Source organism: Aegilops tauschii, chromosome 5 (assembly GCF_002575655.3).
Source record: "Aegilops tauschii subsp. strangulata cultivar AL8/78 chromosome 5, Aet v6.0, whole genome shotgun sequence".
Classification (NCBI taxonomy): domain Eukaryota; kingdom Viridiplantae; phylum Streptophyta; class Magnoliopsida; order Poales; family Poaceae; genus Aegilops; species Aegilops tauschii.
Window position 1 is genome coordinate 220288397 of NC_053039.3, and position 15440 is coordinate 220303836.

Sequence of the window (15440 nt, forward strand, 5' to 3'; positions counted from 1 at the left end):
GTAGTTCTTCGCTAAGGAATTTCCTCACCCACAAATTCCTCAGTGAAGAATTTATAAAAATCGCCTATTCACCCCCCTCTAGTCGATATAACGCACTTTCAATTGGTATCAGAGCAAGGTACTCCCTTGTTCTGTGTGATTTTGGTTTAACCGCCTAGAGTTTTAGTTATGTCGACCACAGGTATGATCAAGGTCTCTGCTGGGTGTCCTACCTTCGATGGGACGGACTACCCCTACCGGAAGAATAAGATGCGAATGCATCTTGAGGCAATTGATAACGATCTCTGGTATGTTGTGGAAAATGGTGTTCCCTCTGTCTCACCCTCACTGAATGCTACCGATGTGAAGAGATTCAAGCAACTTGATTCTCAAGTGAAGAATATCATATGTGGCCATCTGAGCAAAGGACAGTATGGAAGAGTGAGTGCTTTGGAAACTGCTAAGCTTATCTGGGATAGGCTGTCCAAAGTCAATGAAGGAGTCTCAACACAGCGCGACTCTAGAGTTGATGTTCTTCGCAATCTCTTCAACCGCTTCAAAAGACTTGACAATGAAAATGTACAACAGACCTTCGATCGCCTCACTGACATCTCAAATGAGCTTCAAGCGCTCGGTGCCACTGACATCACCGACCATGAGGTGGTGAAGAAACTGCTGAGATCGCTTGATTCTTCATTTGATACTCTGGCATTGATGATACAAGAGCGTGCTGATTACAAGTCACTTGATCCCACTGATATCCTCGAGAGGCTAAACACTCATGAGTTCCAGCTTGCTGAAAATAGAGATCTCTATGGTTCGAGCTATGGCAGATCACGTGCATTGAAGGTCAAGGCAGTTTCTGAGTCTGAAGATGAAGACTCTGACAGCAGCCTTGGTAATCCTGAAGAACTGAGCCAGGATCTAGCACTGCTCGTGAGGAAATTCCAGAAGTTCTCAGGACGTGGTCGCTTTGGAAGACCCTCAAGGAGCAATGATTCCTCATCCAGTGACTACAAGAAGAGGCTTTGTCACAAATGCAAGAAACCAGGACACTACATTCAAGATTGTCCTCAGTGGGAAAAGGAATCAAAGAAGAAGAAATACAAGGATTACAGTTCTGATGATGCGAAGAAAAAGAAGAAATCCTCAAAATCTTCATCATCCAAATCCTCAAAGTCTTCATCTCACAAGAAGAGCAGCTCCAAAAAGGCTCGCGCATTCATTGGCAAGGAAATGGACTCTGAGGCTGAATCTGAACAAAATGAGGAAGAGGAGGCATCTGAGGATTCCGAATCCGGTGTGGCTAGCCTAGCCCTCGCTACTGCATTCGTCAGCAAGTCTATCTTCAACACTGAAGAAAATGATCTCACCAACAAGGCTGATGAAGGCAATGATGACTACGCTCCCACCTATTGCTTCATGGCAAAGGGTGCCAAGGTACTCAAATATACCTCCTCTGAATCAAGTGAGAATGAATCTGATGAAAACCTTAAGCCCAGCTATTCTAAACTTGCTAAGATTGCTGTGAAACAACAAAGGGCCCTTGAAAAGGTTCAAAACATGCTAGATAAAAGTGATGATATGTTGGGTGAAGAAATGGATCGCACTAAAACCTTGACTGAAAATCTTCAGAGACTTCAGACTAGGCTTGACAACCTTCAAGGTCATCATAACACTCTCTTGTCTGATCATGAGAAGCTTTCTTATGAATTTCTTCAAAGAAAGCAAGATCTTGATAAGCTAAAAGTGAGTTATGAAGATCTCCAGAAGGAGCGCGATTCATTACTTGCTCAACAAATCAGTGCTGCTCAGGAAGAATTTGTTCCTCCATGTTTGAAATGCATTGAACGTGAATCTGCTAATTCTTCACCTGAATGTTCAAATGCTTCAAATGCTACAAATTCCTCAACTGTCTCTACTATCATTAATTCCTCATCTGAGGACATTGCTAGTATCACTAACGATGCAGGGCTAAAGGAATTGTACATGACAGGCATGTACAAAAGCCTCAAAGGGCATCAGGCTCTTTGTGATGTGCTTAAAAAGCAGATCCTCAACAGGAACCCTAGGAAAGAGGGTATTGCCTTTGAGAGGAAACTCAATGCTGATGGTACATATTGGAAGCCCGAGCAGTACCCCAAAACCTCATGGGTTGCTGCAAAGGGACCTCCAGTTGATCCATCTAATTTATCTGGCTTTACATGTGAATCTTCTCATTCTTCTGATGAGTCATTTGACTCCAAATAGAAACTGTTTAAAACTCAGAATGGTGAAGTATTTGCTAGATGTGTTGGCACTAACTGCAGGAACGGTTCCCCTAATCTGGGTTCCCAAAAGGTGCCTTGAAAGTCTTCAGGTGAATGTCCTCATGACACCACCTGTGAAGATTAGGAACCCCAGATCAAATTCTTCATATGGACCAAATTCTTCATATGGATCCAAGTCCTCATACAGACCAAATTCCTCACATGGATCATATTCCTCAAGAGGATCAAAGTCCTCATATGAACATCATCGTGCTAACAACCCTGTTTCGCAGGGAAGAGCCAAGGGCTATGAATATGAGCATTATTCTTCTAATCATTATGTTCATAAGTCCTCAAAGAATTTCTCTGCTAATTCATATGCTTACCCTAACTTCTCTTATGTGAAACGAAACGGATTGGCTTCTATGCCACCTTTCTCATATGGAGCTCACAGAGTGATGAACTCTTTACCACCCCTTCAGATGTGGGCGGTGAAGAAAAAGAACTAATCTCTTCTGCAGGGTTAGGTCTCCAAACGTGCTTGAACGTATGAAGAATTTGCTGGAGACCTGAAGAGTGCCTGAAAGGACGCAGGCTAATCATGAAGAAATGAACTTTCATTTCTCACGTCCTCATACTGTTTTTAACTGTTACATTGCTTGATGAAATTGGTCTGATGAATTGTGATGTCATATTCTTCACTGATGAAGTATATGAAGTTCGTAAGCTGCACTAATTCATCTGCAGGATGATCAACCCAAAGCCACTGAGTGGGTCCTCAATAGTGGATGTACAAATCACATGACTGGTGACAAGAATCTATTGATTGATGCTCCCTTATCACCATCGCATCTGAAGCATATCATCTTCGCTGACAAAGGCAAAAGTCAGGTATTGGGTCTAGGTAAGGTTGCGATCAAAAAGGATCGACACATGGACAAAGTCATGCTTGTCGAGTCCTTAGGATACAACCTCATGTCTGTCTCAATTCTTTGTGATCTTGGTATGGTAGTTGTCTTTGGCAAGTATCATTGTGTTGTGGTTATGGAAGCTGACAATTCCAAAGTCTTCGAAGGCTTTAGGAGAGGAGACTTGTATATTGTTGATTTCTCTACAGGACCGCAACCGGCCGTGTGCCTACTCGCAAAAGCTTCAGAAGGTTGGCTATGGCATCGACGACTTGGTCATGCAGGCATGAGGATTTGCACACGCTTGCAAAGAAGAAGCATGTCATTGGCATTGAGAATGTCAAATTCCTCAAGGATCACTTGTGTGGAGCTTGTGAAGCTGGAAAGATGACCAAGGCTAAGCATCCAGCGAAGACTATCATGACCACTACTCAACCATCGAATTGCTTCACATGGACCTCTTTGGTCCTAACCATTACTCAGCTGTCACAAATGACGCATCTCTCTATGGGCTTGTTATTGTTGATGATTACTCTCGTTACACATGGGTACACATTGTTACTTACAAACATGAAGTGCAGGAAGTCTTCAAACGATTTTCCTCGAGGGCTTCAACCAACTTTGGTGTGAAGATCAAGCACATCAGAAGTGACAATGGAACTGAGTTCAAGAATTCTGGTCTTGATGACTATCTTGATGAACTTGGTATTACTCATGAGTTATCTGCTCCTTATACTCCTCAGCAGAATGGCGTTGTGGAGCGCAAGAACAGAACTCTTGTTGAGATGGCTCGCACTATGCTTGATGAGTACAAGACACCTCGTCACTTCTGGATTGAGGCAATTTATACCGCGTGCCACATCATCAACAGGGTATATCTTCACAAATTCTTCAAGAAGACTGCCTATGAACTCCTCACTGACAAGAAACCCAATAGAGCACCTACCCTCTGTGATAGATGAACCAGCACCTGAGGAAACTATCAAGTTCAAGGCTACTGAGGATGTCATTCCTACCGAAGAATCTGCTGAAGAATTTATTCCAGAACGTGAAGAACGTCGAGCTAATGCACCTGAAGAAATTGCTGAAGAAAATGGTGCTGAAGAAAATGCTGATCAAATTCCTCGACGACAACCTACTCATCCTCGCGTTGCAAAAGAAGTGCAAAGCCCACTAAGGTAGATGAAGCATTTCTGGAGCCTGAGTGGATTCAGGCCATGCAAGAAGAATTACATCAGTTCGAGCTCAACAACGTTTGGGAACTGGTCAATCGTCTAGATCCTCGCAAACACAATATCGTTGGCACAAAGTGGATCTACCGCAACAAGCAAGATGAAAATGGCCTTGTGGTGAGGAATAAGGCACGGCTAGTAGCTCAAGGCTACACACAGGTTGAAGGAATTGATTTCGATGAAACTTTTGCACTTGTTGCTAGACTTGAAGCTATTCGCATATTACTTGCTTATGCTAACCATCATGATATCACTTTATATCAAATGGATGTGAAAAGTGCATTCCTCAATGGTAAGCTTAAGGAAGAAGTATATGTTGCTCAACCCCCAGGTTTTGAAGATCCTAAGCATCCAGACAAAGTCTTCAATCTAAATAAGGCCCTCTATGGCCTCAAGCAGGCCCCTCGGGCGTGGTATGATACTTTGAAGGAATTCCTCATGAAGAAAGGCTTCAAACCCGGTTCACTCGACCCTACTCTTTTCACTAAATCATATGATGATGAATTGTTTGTATGCCAAATATATGTTGATGATATCATCTTTGGCTGTACTGACCAACGTTATAGTGATGAATTTGCCTATATGATGAGTGAAGAATATCAAATGTCTATGATGGGAGAGTTGAAATTCTTCTTAGGTCTTCAAATTCGTCAACAGCGCAATGGCATATTCATATCTCAGGAGAAATACCTCAAGGATGTACTGAGGAAATTCGGCATGCAAGATTGCAAAGGCGTCAAAATTCCGTTGCCCACAAATGGCCATCTGTGCACTGATGAAAATGGTATTGACTTCGATCAAAAGGTATACCGCTCCATGATTGGTTCTTTATTGTACTTATGTGCATCTAGGCCAGATATTATGCTTAGTGTTTGCATGTGTGCCCGATTTCAAGCTACACCGAAGGAATCACACCATAAGGTTGTGAAACATATTCTTCGATATCTAGCTCACACACCAACACTAGGATTATGGTACCCCAAGGGCTCGGCTTTTGATCTCGTTGGATATTCTGACTCTGACTATGCTGGTGATCGTGTGGATCGCAAGTCAACATCTGGTACATGTCATTTCCTCGGACGATCTTTGGTCTGTTGGTCCTCGAAGAAGCAGAACTGCGTATCACTGTCTACTGCTGAAGCTGAGTACATTGCTGCTGGTTCTTGTTGTGCTCAATTGCTGTGGATGAAGCAAACTCTCAAGGACTACGGCGTCAACGTGAAGAATGTGCCTCTCTTCTGTGACAATGAGAGTGCCATCAAGATTGCTCACAACCCAGTTCAGCACTCGAAGACAAAGCACATTCAGATTCGTCATCATTTTCTTCGCGATCATGTGTTGAAGGGAGACATTTCTATTGAGCATGTGAAGACTGAAGAACAGCTAGCCGATATCTTCACAAAGCCCTTGGATGAGAAGAGATTTAGCAAGTTGCGGTGTGAGCTAAATATCTTAGAATCTTCAAATGTTCTTTGAAGAGGACACTCATCCTAACACTTATGCAAAATTGATGACTTAGATGTGCAACACATGAAGAAACGTTTTTCTTCAATCAATGAAGAATAACACTCTAAGTGTAAAGAAATTAATGAAGAATTTGATTCTCAGAACCCTACGACAATTGTACGCGGTGTCTGAAATCATCATTCTTATACGGTGGGTCACGCCACCACAAAAGTTGAAAATCTTCAATTTGAGTTTTTCCTCAGTTTTTGAAATTCCTCAGTTGTTCATATTCTTCAACTTTGCAAAATCTTCACTGTTTCCGTCGTTTTTCTTCATTGGCTATATATATATATAAGTTTATGTCCTCTACAGCATTCACTTATGGCTAATTCTTCAAGTTGGTTTTTCTGCTAAGTGAATGTGATCGGACCCTTCCCCCTCTATGCTATACTCAACCCAATCTATTAACAAATTCTTCATGTGCGTTCTATTTGAAACTCGTTCAAAATCTTCACTGTGTCCTTGTCAGCTGAAGAATTTGCGAACAGAACTTTTAACTTATCGTATCCAAATTTTCGGCTTTGCCGCTCAAACTGTTCCGCTTCCCACGATATACTTATCTATTCACCCACGATCTAACATGATCTCCACTTCTCAGTACGTGGGTGACACATGGCAAGCGAATGAGAAGGGTCAGGGGCACGTTCGTCCAATTTCTTCGGGCGAACAGTTTTTCACCGTGGCTATAAATACCCCCTCTCCCCTTCCTCACTTCTTTTACTCCGCTCGACCTCTCTCCAGCTCGAGCTTCTCAAACCCTAGCGCCGCTGCTACATCATCATCGCCGGTGAGGAAGAGCTTCACTGCCTCGACCTCGTCGCCGTCGTACTCGCGCCGGCCGCGGAAATCTTCACTCCGCCGCCGCCGTAGCCATCTTCCTCCGCCAAGTTAGGGCGTGGAAGATCTGCCCAGACGAGCTTCACTTCTCCACATCCCAGTTCGTCGTGTTCTTCGTTCAGGGTAATTAAAAGTTACTTTTACTGCCCTTTTTGATTCAAATGACTTCTACAAAATCTTCAAAGGTGTTTATTCCTCAAATTTTTCACACACTGAACACCTCACTTGTCATCTGTTCTTGATTCGTTTCTCTAAGCATCATTTTTCTTCAAGATTCCTCAATTGTGTGGATCTTCGATCTATACAACTCTGGAACCTAAGACAAAGAACGCTTAGTGAAATTCTTCAAGACTCATCTGGTCAAATTCCTCAAACTTGTTCTTTTTGAAAAACCTTCTGAGAACGCATATGACCTCTCCAAATTCCTCGCAACTATACTCTGTTCACAGGTACTCATGTCGCTGCTGAATCACTAGGTTCTCATCAACTTAACTCATTTGTAGCGTTCCTCGAAGAAAAGTTGCATACTTCTTCAGAGAGTTCAATTGTTCAAATTCCTCAACTGAAGAAAATGGCTGATGGAAAGAAGCCACAGAAAGGAGGAAAGAGGCCTGAAATCAATACTGCCTTTGAAATCCCTGAGGACATTTATGCTGGGTACTGCACACCCCCTGAGGAAGATAAGAATCAGCACAAGGTGCGCATTCAGAGGATAGAAAGGAGATGGGCAAAAGAGTGGAGGGAGTACAGGTATGTGACTCCAAAATACATGAAGAAATTCGTTGTTACTCCTCCATGCTCAAGACCACCATTGGCACCTGGACAAGAGGCAGATCCCACTAGCATCAAGCACGGTGAGGATTTTCCTGAAGAATGGGCCAAGCGCCAGGCCAAGTTGGCCAAACAGGCAAAAGATACAGTGAAGAAATTCAACGAAGATTCCACTGCTGCTGCTGCTGAGGCCTGTGTAAGGCCGAAGAAATCCATGGCAAAGAAGCCTGCGCACAAGCCAAGTGCCTCTTCTTCAATGCCCTCATAGCCAATTTCCTCAGCTCAGCCCTCACGGCCAATTCCTCAAGCCGCTCCTGCTCCTCCAAAGTCCTCAGCTGCTCTAACAAAATCCTCAGCACCTGTGCATCTCGCCACGTGCCAAAGGACTACAGGCATCTCTATTGCCTCAGGAGCTTCGGCTAGTTCCTCAGCTGCACCAAATTCTTCAACAGGACCCTCTCTGCTGAAGACAAAGACCACTGCTGGACGAGGCTCTCACCCAAGTCCTCACAAGAAGCAGGTCGCCTTCCAAGTGCCGTCTGAAGAAGACGAAGCTGATGATGAAGAACTTGCTGAGATCATCAGAGACAGGCAAGTCAGGGCCGCTAGAGCCAAGGGCACAGATGTGCCACTGCTTTTGGATCCAAAGTTGATCCTCGACTACATTGACCTCTGGCACAAGGACCCAAACACTCCTATGCCTGACTTCAAGCTGACTCCTGGTCAAAGTCATATGCTGACTGCCTTCATCCAAGAAGAAAATTGGAAATTTGAGAAGGCCAGGCAGCTCAAGAAAGCATAGTACAGGAAGGAGAAGTTCCTGAAGAACAACGTTGTCTCTATGACAACTGATGAACTTGTAAAGATCCAGTCTGAAATCAAAGTCCTCAGCGATGATTTCAGCGCTTACTATGCTGATTGGAAAGGAGCCAAGGTCAGGTTTGTCAAACTGACCAAACTGTTCACCTCAAATGTTGCAGCCCCATCGCAACAAGAAATTCCTCAGGCTGAAGCATCTGCTCAGCCAAATGAAGAACATGCCAGCACCGCTGATGACAATCAGGCTGCTGAAGAAAATGTGAGTTCCAAGGCTGATGACTGCATTCCAGCCACTGAAGAAATTGCCAGGGCACCCACTAGTGGTGCGCCTGAAGAAAATGAAGAGGTCAGGGCAACTGCATCAGTTGTGCCTGAAGAAAATCAACCACATTCCTCTGCTCCTCCTGCGCCTACTCCAACTCCAATCCTTCCATCTACATCAGATGTGAAGAAAACCAAGGCTGCAGAGCGTGCAGCAGTGAAGAAAAGGAAAGCATCAACTCCTTCAGATTCTTCAGCACCGAAGAAGATGAAGAAATTGACAAGTTCATTTGCTAATCCAATTGATGTTGTTCCAGTTTCCTCCATGCCATCAAAGGAAATCATCCCTTTTGATGAAGAATATGAGATCCCTAGCGGATCTGATGAAGAAAATCCTTCTGCTGCTTCGTCAGAGCAGATGGATGAAGAAATTGAAGTTGATAGAATCCCTTCAACCCCCACAGTCTCCTCGCCTATGCCTTAGTTTACTGCTGAAGAGGCCGGCGTTGAAGAAATTGAAGATGAAGATGTGGACATTGGCTGTACCACACCAGTGATGAATGATGACTTTTGGGAAAGTCAGCACCCCAATTCTCCACTCTTCACTCCACTGCAGCAAATTCCTCAGTCCCCAGTCACTACAGTTCAAATGGGATTTGATGAAGCTCATTAAGACATTCCAGCCGCTAGTGCTGAAGAAAATGAAAATGAAGAATTCAAGAACCAGGCTACCACTGAAGAGGAACCAGAAATTCCTCAGCCTGAAGAACCTGAGATTGCGATTCCTGAGGTCATCATGCAACTGACTGACACTCCTCTGCCCAAGCCAAAGGATCCATTCTCAAGGAAGCAAAAATTCAAGCTTGATGATTTCTTCGGCGAGCACGTATTCTTCACCGAGTACAACCCTTATGACTCTGCTCGCATAAGGAAGAGGCGTTTCTGGACTGCCAGCCAGGCAAATTTCTATTCCTCAGTGCTGTTCAACAAAGACAAAGTCTTCGATCATGAGCACATTCCTCACGTGGATATGGAATCTCTGCCGTGCTTCGTGCCAGTCCTCAGTGTTCTTTACGACGCTGGACTATTAAATTTCTGCACTGACATATGTGATTGGAATGAAGAGCTAATTCTTCAATTTTATGCAACACTGCACATCACCGGCAACTCTGAAGATGTGAATTCATGGGTGCTGGGCTGGATGTCTGAAAACACTCACTACAAAGCACCAGCTACTGAATTGCTTCGTGCTTTGCCTCTCAGTCCGCCCCTTGAAGGTGCTTGTTGCGTCGACAATGAACCTGAGCTTACCGATCACTACATGCAAGTGCTGATGAAGCCTTTGAAGCCAGGTCAGGCCCCAAGAACAAAATTCCTTGTGAAGGAATTGTTGTATGTGCCTCGGACTGTCTATCGCATTCTGACGAAGACATTGAGTCCTATCAAGGGCCACGACTCAAATGAAGAAGAAGTCGTTGGCATCATGAAGAATCTGGTTTTCAATATCATTCATGGCGTTCCCGTCAACTTCCATGATTTCTTCATGAGGACTCTAGCCAATGTCGCAATGTCACCATTTGAGTTGAAGCCTTATGCACCATGGATTATGAGATTCATCAGAACAAGGTCTTCACTCAACTACAAAGCTGATACACTGAACCATTGCAGCTACTTGCCCCCGATGGAAGTCCTCAAACGGACATTTTCCTCAGCTGATGAAAAGGGCAAGGCTACTGTTGTAATTGATGAAGGCATTCGTCCACTGGATGTACAATTTCGCAAGGCTGCATCCTACTCCACCAATGATGACTCCGCCACCCATGACTCTGCCGCAAACGCACCCAAGCAAAATCTTCAAGGCACAGCACCCAGGGTGATGACTGACCGTGAGCTTCTCCTCAGTCTTCATCAGAAGGTTGATCGCAATCATAAATGGGTCAAGCGTCAGTTTGGTTCAATTCTCCACAACATGACTGCTACCCACAATGCAGTGAAGAAAAACCACTACTACCTTCATGAAAACCTCAACCGCACCTGGGCTATTCTGTCTCAAATCTATAGTGAAGAAGATCTGAAGAAAATGGGTCTCAAGGAAGATCTTGACTGGGCTGCACCTCCTCCGAAGAAGTATAAGAAGGTCAAGGTTCCTTCCTTGGTGGCCAGCTCCTATTCTTCATCACGTGACACTGATGAACATGAAGACTTGGATGACACTGCAGCAGGCCCTACTACAACAAACGACCCCAACAACGCTGACGCTCCTTCATCACCTTGATATTCTTCAGGGGCGTTAGTCCTCATTTTCGACCCTTTTGGTCATTCGATGACAAAGGGGGAGAAATTTGAGTTAGTCTTCAAGCGGGTCTATCTTATATGGGCGTTTTTTCTCTAAAGTTACAACTCTCGTTCTTCTGATGACTTTGTTGGATCGAGTTGTAAACTTAAACTCTATGGTGGCTTGATACTTTTGCTGTTTCTTCTGCATGCTTATTCCTTGTTAATATTATTGCACGCATGTTGAATTACATCAGTCACCATATTTCATCATGCATTTCAAATTCTTCATATATTATGTCAAATGCGTGTATGAATTACAAGATATAGGGGGAGATCTCCATGATTCAACTCTTCAAGTGTGCATTGCTTCAAAAGCAAATTCCTCACTATGCACATCTTCAGGGGGAGTTCTTCTATATCTTGCAATCAAATTCCTCAATATCAGTATTTACACTTCATATGTTTATCCCCGTTGAAAACTTAACCTATATTGTCATCAATCACCAAAAAGGGGGAGATTGTAAGTGCATCTAGTGCCCCTTAGTGATTTTGGTGTATTGAAGACTTATAGGTTAAGGGACTAATGTGTTTATGAGTGTACACATGTCTATAAGTCTATGAGGAGTTTGATATTTACAGAAAAAGTCGACCCCTAAAAATGAAGTTCCTCGACTGAAGACTTTGGATTTCTGAAGACTTTCTGAAGACTTTGAAAGTGAAGAAATTGGTGTGACCTTGAAGACTTGGTATTCATTTGAGGAACATGAAGCGTGAAGACTTTTGTTTCGTAGTTTCATTTTCTCTTTCTTGAGTCATAGGAAACACCGTACTGTTAAAGGGGGTCGAGGAAATACTAAGGAAAATTTTCCATGTGATGCTCAACTCAAAATCCTACACCTACCAATCCCTTCGAGTGAAGCCATTGGAAATCTCATACAGTTCAGTCATATTCTTCAGTGACAGAGACGAAGTTCTTCTGGTCTCTGAGGAATTTGTTCTGACTGAGGAGTTAGGAATTCGCCAGTGCGGATTGCCTACACAGTGAGGAACATGATAGCCCTGAGGAATTTGATACTCAAATTTCCGACCGTTGCTGTGCTATGCGCGAGCTGTCCCAAAATATCTACCCACGTAACGGTCATATCATTGAAGGGCATTTATGTCTTATCATGACAGGCTGCTCCCTAGGCTATAAATAGCCGCCCCCTACAACCACTAGTTGGTTTGCTGCTCCGAGAGAAACTGACACTTGTCATTTGAGAGCATCCCATCCTCCGAGGACTTTGAGCGAAAATCATCAAGTGAGGAAAACCCCAAACCCAAACACCTACAAACCCAAAGTGATTGAGCATCACTGAAGAGATTGATCCTGCATGGATCCGAGCTTGTTACCTTTGAAGACTGTGCTTCTTCCAGACGGTTAGGCGTCATGGTCTAGAGCATCCAAGAGGAAATTGTGGATCGCCGAGTGACCGAGTTTGTGAAGGTTTGGAAGTCACCTGAAGACTTACCACGAGTGATTGGGCGAGGTCTGTGTGACCTTAGCTCAAGGAGAATACGGTGAGGACTGTGTGTCCGGGACTGTGTGTCCTCAGGTTTAAATACCTAGCCGCTCCAACTAGACGTACAACTGAGACAGCAGTTGGAACTGGTCTACCAAACCATTGTCTTCACCAAGCTTACTGGTTCTATTTCCTCAACTCTTCCATTTCCTCATTACTGTGTTGTATGCTTGTTCATATTTGTGTTTGAAGACTTTGACTGAAGACTTTCTCAGTTTCCTCAGTCTGTTTGTCTTCATCCTGTGTTATCCTGTGTTTACGCTTTCTGTACTCTGTGCTTGTTTTCATTTCATCATGATGACTATGCTTGTGTTCTGCTATGCATACTTTTGAGTACTTATTCCGCTGCAAGTAGTTCTTCGCGAAGGAATTTCCTCACCCACAAATTCCTCAGTGAAGAATTTATAAAAATCGCCTATTCACCCCCCATCTAGTCGATATAACGCACTTTCACAACTCTTCTTTAATAAATCCATTAAGGAATGCAGTTTTGATATCCATTTGTCAGATTTCATAAAATGTGGCAATTGCTAATCCTGATTCGGACGGACTTTAAGCATCGATACGAGTGAGAAAATCTCATCGTAGTCAACATCTTGAATTTGTCAAAAACCCTTTTTGACAAGTTGAGCTTTGTAGATAGTAACACTACTATCAGCGTTCGTCTTCCTCTTGAAGATCCATTTATTCTCAATGGCTTGCCGATCATCGGGAAAGTCCACCAAAGTCCACACTTTGTTCTCATGCATGGATTCTATCTCAGATTTCATGGCCTCAAGCCATCTGTCGGAATCTGGGCTCATCATCGCTTCCTCATAGTTCGTAGGTTCATCATGGTCTAGCAACATGACTTCCAGAACAGGATTACCGTACCACTCTGGTGCGGATCGTACTCTGGTTGACCTACGAGGTTCGGTAGTAACTTGATCTGTAGTTTCATGATCATTATCATTAACTTCCTCACTAACTGGTGTAGGCATCACTGGAACTGATTTCAGTGATGAGCTACCTTCATTTTCGAGAGAAGGTACAATTACCTCATCAAGTTCTACTTTCCTCCCACTCACTTCTTCCGAGAGAAACTCCTTCTCTAGAAAGGATCCACTCTTAGTAACAAAGATCTTGCCTTCGGATCTATGATAGAAGGTGTACCCAACAATTTCTTTTGGGTATCCTATGAAGACGCACTTCTTTGATTTGGGTTTGAGCTTATCAGGCTGAAACTTTTTCACATAATGTAATGCCCCGAGAATCTTGCTACAGTAATCTCCCCCTGATGGTGGCCATGTCATCGTGATTACTATGCAAGTTTCCGCTTGTTTTGAAAATCAAATTCAAAATCAAATTTAATTTGCAAGTGAAATTTAAAGTTTCACTGATATGGTTCCAAAAAAAGTCCACCATTTAGCAACTAATCCATAACAAATAATTGTTAAGGAAAAACTACATCACCGCAATGCTAAATGGGCTATAGCAATTAAAACAATACCAATTCAGCCCATTTAATCACTTTTCCTATTATGAAAAATTCAAATGAACTCCTATGTCTCCCAAACTTTTCGTGTCAGTACAAAAGCCTGCAATTTAATTAAATGCCCAAGCTCCATAATTTTGCAAAGCCATTTGATGGCTTATTTAATTGAAAATAGTGGTTGTTTTAAATGTCAGTAAAAGAAAAGGAAAAGTAGAGGGGAGAGAGAGAAAGCCCCTGATCACTTGGGTTGCGGCCCACTGGAATCGGCCCGCTCCCCCGTCCTTGTCGTGTTCTCTCCCCACGCACTGCTACACCGACCGCGCCCAAACAGGGGCGCGTCCCCGCCAAACCCACCTCGCCGGCGCCGCCCCGAGGGGATAAGGGCGATGCCTCGGCCCCTCCTGCCACCTCTCCCACTCCCTCTCCCAGATCCACTCCCCTCTCTCCCTCGCTCGCGCTCGCTCTTTCTCCCCAGTGCCCGAGCGCGCCCGCCGGCGTCCTTCGTCGTCACCGCGGCCACTGTCACCTCTCCACCGCCTCGCCGTGCCACAAGGACGCGCCGTCCTTGGCTACTCCCTCTGCACCCACCGGAGCGAGACGTGAGCCACCACCACGAGCCCGACAACCCCTTCTTCCTCCTGCGGCCGTCTTCGTCTCCGGCGTCGATTCGCCGCCATTGGTCCTCCCAGCGACTCGCCGACGTGCCCCCAGGCTCCGCCTCGACCTCCTCATCCTCCCCGCCAAGCCACGCGGACCGGGACATCCCCGCAGCACCACTACGACCTCGCCTTCACCCTCGGCTCCGACGAACGCCGCCGCCCCGAATCCGCGCCACTGCTGCTCCTAGTCACCCACCGGGCCATCGTGTGCCCCCAAGGTGAGCCCCGGCCCCTTCCCCTATCCTCGCGCGTCTCCGCCTCCTCCGCAGCTAGCTCGCAGTGTAGCCGAAGCTCCGCCGTCCGCTGTGCCGTCGGGCTCTCGCACCCAGCGCAGCGCTTCTCTGCCCGCACCGGCGATCCCCACGTGCTCCTGGCCCTCCCAGGAGGCCAGTGAGCCCCTTAGCCAGCCAACTAGCACCTCACGGCCCCGATCCCGCGCTTGCTCGAAGCTACTCCACCGCTGACCTCGTCGCCGGTGCCGTTTCCGACCACCCGCGGACGTGCCACCACCACCAAACGACGCGGTGTCGTGTCGCTGTTCGAACAGACCCAGCCGCGCGCCGAACGGCGCCGTAAAACGCATTTCCGATGCGGCCCAAGCGGCTCCGCCACATTTAGGCATCGCCGGCGGCTAGACGCCAGCCACCGCCGATGTGGCACACCTGGGGCCACACCCTCGGTCGCTGACCCGTGGGCCCCTGGGGCCCGGCTGTCCTGTTGACTTTGGACAACTACTGACTGGGCAGGCCCCAGCCACTAACGTGCGGGCCCCACCGCTTATTCCTCTAATTAAAATGTTTGAATAAGTAAAACTGATTAGTTTAGCTAATTAGTCTATGATAGGTGGGGTCCAGTAGCTAATTAACCTAGATTAGTTAGTTTAATACACTGTTAGACTAACAGAGG